A 5,779-nucleotide genomic window follows, 5' to 3' on the forward strand; every position below is an offset into this window, starting at 1 on the left:
TCTGTGTTGTTAGTTTCCCACACATTAGTACTCACACCCAGAACCAGTGAATCTTCTAATCAAACCCTCCTAACTCCCCAGCCTTTGTTCTTTCCATTGCATATGGGACTGTTGGATGCTACTAAACACAGTTTCCCCCATTGAGACGAAACTTTTTAAAAGCTGAGAAAAGATTTCTTTGCAGTTTATCCATTCAAAAGCAGCATGTTTACTGCTAGTTGGGTACCTAATAAACAGGTATGCTAAGTACCGGCATCAGACATATTCCAGAAAAGCTGGGGTAGCAACATAAAAATGAGAAGAAAAAAAAATTTAACTTGATATTTCAAAAAATAAGTGTGGAAGTAGTCATCCTACTTTTTTAGAATTCCTTATGCTATTTTATGGTTTAGGCTTTTTAAAATGAGAATTACATCTTGAAATGTGGGTGTATCTCCATAATCTGTTGTTGGCTTGGGGTGTCTCAAGGACCAGGGTACCCCATGGCCCACAGAGCTGCCTGGGGAGGCCAAGGATCTGCTTAGCCAAGTAGTCAAGGCAAGGCATGCAGGGAGTGGCCCAGGGGGCAGCTTGGGGGCTGAGAGGACACCCAAGGAGGAGGAGCCGGGCTTCGGCAATCTGTCTCCCACTGCTCCTGCCTATGAATCATCTCCATCCACACTCCCTCACAACCTGTGTATTACATAAATAATGTACAAAATGAGCAAAATCGAGCTCCCACCACCACAGCTGAGTATGACCTTGAATTCTCAGAGAGGGGATAGGAGATAGCCCTGCTTTAGAAAACCGTAGGATCTCTCCAAAAAGGCAAGTTTTGCTTGGCTTCGTTACATCACTAATAGCTCTGAAAAAGTCAGTCACCTTCAAGCCCCGAGCCCTCGGGAAGCTGTCTTCAATGCCAATTTCTCACCCAGTAAAATCTCTGAAAAAGAAAATAAAAGTTGGCTGACATGCCAAAAAGCGAAAGGAACACAAAGCCATCCCTGAAGACTTGGAATGATGATGACATCCAAGTCAGGATGAGAGTGGGTGTGAGAGGGGGATGGTCGCTAATTAAATGAACAAAATTATAAGTGTTGGACTCTTCTGTAAAATCTGGGGATGAGAATCTTTATGTTTTCTCTCTGAACATTCAAAGGCTACACAAAAATATCTCTGCCAGTTGGCTGAACAGTGGCTTAGAGATTCTAACTTGCTCTCTGGAGATCAGCAGGGGAAATTGGCAGTGCCTGAGTTAGTTTGCCTAGTTTAATTAGCAGTAGGACAAGGAAGAGAAAGGAAGACAGAGGAGGTGGCTAGGAGGAGAAATTTGTATTGAGTCCTTCCTGAGCGTTTGTGCCAACCATACTCTCATTCAGTCTTCTGATAACTCTCTGAAGTCATTGTTGTTATTCCCATTACACAGATGAGAAAATCAGAGTGCTTAGGAAACTTGGCCAAGGTCATCCAGCCCAGACTAAGCCAAGGACCTAGCCTCACTCCTTGCAAATGTATTAGTTATTTTAATGAGCATTTAAATAGTTCCTTTTTGGATAAATGCACCTAGAGTGGCAAAGCACTTTGCTCTCTATCAACACAAGAAATGGTTTGTTCTCAAAGCATAAAAAAAGATTTTGTTCCAATCAATAGCTTTTATTCTGTCACACCCATAACACATATAACATGCTTTGATCATTTTCTCTCCCACTACTCCTTCCACTCTTCCTCGCTCCATCCCCTTCCTCTGCTCTAGCAGTCTCCTTTCTACTTTCAACGTTTATTTTTAAAATAAACTTTATTTAACAGAGTCAGCTTTACCCTGCCTTACATGAATGCCAAATGAATTTTAGGGAGAAGAAGAGACATCCTACCTCATCTTGGAAATTCTTTTCACTTACACGGTCCTTGCTTCATTCCTTATTTAAATATTTATTGAGCACCTTCTAAGTGTTAGGCACAGTGCAGATTCCTAGAACTTAGCAGATAAAGTTTCTGCCCTAAAAGGATTTACAATACATATCGAGCTCTTCAGGGCAAATTATTCAAAACTTGCAATCCCTTTGGTGGGATTTAGGTGTCAAAAACAGATTCATAGCACACACACAAAAAAAAATTAAAATTCTTTAGATCTAAGATCTCAATGATTGAATGTAGCTGGCTCTAAATGACCAAGTGATCATCAGCCACCAACTAAGTCACCCATATGCAAAACAATTTTTTTAATTTAAAAAAATAGCATTGTACTCACAGTGGTCTGCTTCTTCTTCTGATTCTACCAGTACAGCACACTCCTAAAATAAAACAAAGAGTCAAACATTTCAGCTTTCTAAAACTGGACCAAAGCCAATGCACAGGGCTTCTGCTGCAGAACAACCAAGACCCTTTCTGTAAGCCTATAAATAAATTTCAGCAGATGCTCGGACTGAAAGGGGCCATGTGAAAAGCCATCTCACTGGTCCTCAGAATCGTGTGTGTGGCCTGCTTTCCTGACTCCACTCCAGCTTTAGAAAGCTATACTTTGGGAAGCTATCAATGCAGAAAATAGTATCTCCAAATGATAGGCTACCCCAGAAAACCCTAGGAAGGCAGGTAACCCCATAGAGAAGTGAGTCCTAGATCTACGAGGTCTCGTCCAGGCTGAGATTCCAGTCGGCCTGAGAAAGGCAGCCACTGGGCGGCCTCTTTCCAGATCCTGGGATGAGCTCCCTGCTAAGCTGCTCCTCCTCTATCACTGACACCTCAGAAGGCCAAGTTACAAATGAGGAGGTGTGCCAATCAGGCTCGATCGCATCCTTGATGGACATGGAGTCATCTACTTCTAGCTCCGATTTTGCAACATTACTGAGATGGGCACGTACCTAAAAGGTGTCGCATCATTCTCAAAACAAAGTAATTTTATTCATTTAGTTGGAAAAGGGGAAAGAGCTGGCCTGTTTCAAGAGGAAGAGGGACACAGACTCTATAATGAGAGAAGGAAACCACAATGATAATTAGAATAAACTAGAATAATTAGAAGAAATTGGAATAAGTGCACCACTTCTTCAAAGCAAGGGCTTTTTCCATCTTGTCCTCTGTGGAAGCCTCAGTGCCTGAGCATCTCAGTGCTTAATCTGTGTCCAGTGAATAAATGCGTAGATAATACCAGTGAGGAGCGCTTACTGTGGCTTCCAGGAGAAACATTCATTCTCATTACCTCATTTAAACCTCTTGACCTAGCAGCCAGGAACCTGTGCAATCCCCCATCTGTCAGGAAGAAGCAGATGCAGAACGCTCACACTGCTTCTTCAGGGTCAGGGAGCTGCAAACCAGATCCCTGTTTGTGGGACCCGAAATTTACACAATTTGAATGTGCTTCCTTTAAGAAAAGATACAAAGTCACAAATATAATTTCAAGTGTTTACAAGTGAATGTCTCACTAGAAAGAGGAGATTCCAACAAATTATAAACATAAAAGTATTATAAGTATCATAAGATCCAGAAAAATAGCAGCTATGTTTATCATTTGGTTGACATCTGCTGCTTCTTTGCTTATACTTGTTGGCTACAGATTTTTTTCTATAAAGAGAACAGACAAACAATGGGTTAGCTTTCCATTGCTGTAACAAAGTACCTGAGAAAATCAACTTAAAGAAAAAAAGATTTATTTTGGTTCATATTTTTGGAGGTTTGTGGTCAGTTGGCTCTGCTGCTTTTGGATCTGTGGTGAGGCAGAGCATCTGGGGATGGGTACAAGTGGCAAGACAAGGCCACTCACCTCACACAGCCAAGAAATGGGGACACAGGGAGGGAGGGAGGAAGAAGAAGGAGGAGGAGGAGGAGGAAGAGGAGGAGAAGGAGGAGGAAGGAAGGAAGGAGAAGGAGAAGGCAAGGACATTAAGGAGAAAGGAGGACAGGGTCAGGCATGCATTGTAACTGTGTTAGTTATTTTCTCTCACTGCTGAGACAAAATATCTAGGACCCAAGGTTAGAGAAGGAAAGGTTTACTTAGCTCACAGTTTGTAGAGGTTTCAGTCCCTAATCAGCTGGCTCCAAGGCAGGGAAGCACATGACAGAGGGCAGCCATGCATGAAGCAGAAGACACAAAAGGCAACAAGAGGAAAAAAAAAAAGGACAGTAAAAACACCAAGTCTCTTTCTGCCTCTTTTTGTCTTACTCAGACTTTGGGGATTTGGACAGTGCCAATTCAATCAGTGGACTGATCCAGCAGTCACCCGGCCTGAATCCCAGAGCCCTTAATCCCAACATTGAACCATGAATTAGTCCCAAACTAGATTGAGCTACCTACGGGAAAGCCCCGTCTAAAAACTTCATGAAGCTTCGGGGGGCCATCGAGACACAAGGCATGACGATGTCCTATCAAAGTCACGCCCACTTTCCCCAACTAGGCCTCACCCCCTACCAGTGCATTCAGCTACGAGTTTATCAGTGGATTAATGAGGGATCAGGCTTTCAGTACCGGCACCTTTGGGAGATCCAAGCAACAAATAGCATCTCATTTCTTTCCTGTACTATGGTTGCTCTAACTTTACCGTTACTGTTTTCAACTTTGTGATTCATTATAGATGATAGTAGGCGAGTTCCAGGGTTGCTATTGAATTTGGAGAAAGGTCTACCATGTTGCTTTCCTCTCTGAGCTATAATTGGGCATTTCAAGGTTTCCTGTCAAGGTTTATCTTAAAACAACTTCATCAACTTGCCAACAGCCATTAAGCCACTTGTTGTCAGCACATATCTTCCCTACAGTGACTTAATACCTTCATGTCATCTTTGTTCCATGTCAAGTTTGTAAAAAATTAAATCTTTTCCCAGTGTGAACATGTGATTCACTCTTCATTAAAGGATTATCACAATTTCAAGAGCTCCTTCACTATTTCTAGTCAATATTTCCTCTTGCTGCAAATTAATTTCCTTTCATTAAGTAATGATTGAGTTTAATGGAACTTCAATTTTTTTTCCAGTATTGTAGAGTAAACCCAGAAGCTTCACACAAAGCTATATTTCCAGTCCCTTTTGCTTTTGACTTTGAGATAAAGTCTCTCTAAGTTGACAAGGCTAGTCTTAAACTCATGGTCCTCCTTCCTTAGCCTGCCGAATAGCTGAGATTACAGGCAAGTGCCACCACACCCAGCTCAAATTTTTCATTATAATTTCTCAGGACCTATCAATTTGATTGCTCAGCTCTGCCACTTCTATCTCACATTGTCTTTATATGAATTTTCTATCAGCGCTTTAAAATGTTTAAAGATGACCACCAAAAACAGTGCCATTTACCAATGTTCAGACCAAGAGCTGCAACTTCTCATTTGTTTTACTGATGCCTTACCAAACAACTTCCCAACTTACACTTAAAACAGCATATTTTCACTTCAACTCCCTCTGAACCAGATTTCTAAAATGCCCTTTGACATCTGACACCACCCTATAAAGAAACAAAAGACACCAATGAAGTAAGAGATGAAGTAAGAGTAGAAGGAGACAGCATGGCTAGGGCCTCTGCTAGGGTCTTGGAGGGAAGAACCTTGCAATGTCTTTAGTAAACCAGCCTCTGCATAGCCAACACGCAACAAAGCCCAAATCCAAAACTGGCCGGGCTTGAGGGCCCACGCCCCTGCCTCCTAGCTGAGTACTTGATAAAAGAGAACATGCAGCACCAAGAACATTGGACTTTTCCTACAGCAATGGTCTTCTAAAAATACCCCAAAATATCCAAGATCCTTTTTGTAAGGTTATATACAAAAGTAAAATCTTCAGAGAATTGTTGGACTCAAAAGGGCTAAGCAAAACAAGAGTACTCAAAAAC

This window comes from Octodon degus, unplaced genomic scaffold (assembly GCF_000260255.1).
Source record: "Octodon degus isolate 3935 unplaced genomic scaffold, OctDeg1.0 scaffold00043, whole genome shotgun sequence".
Classification (NCBI taxonomy): domain Eukaryota; kingdom Metazoa; phylum Chordata; class Mammalia; order Rodentia; family Octodontidae; genus Octodon; species Octodon degus.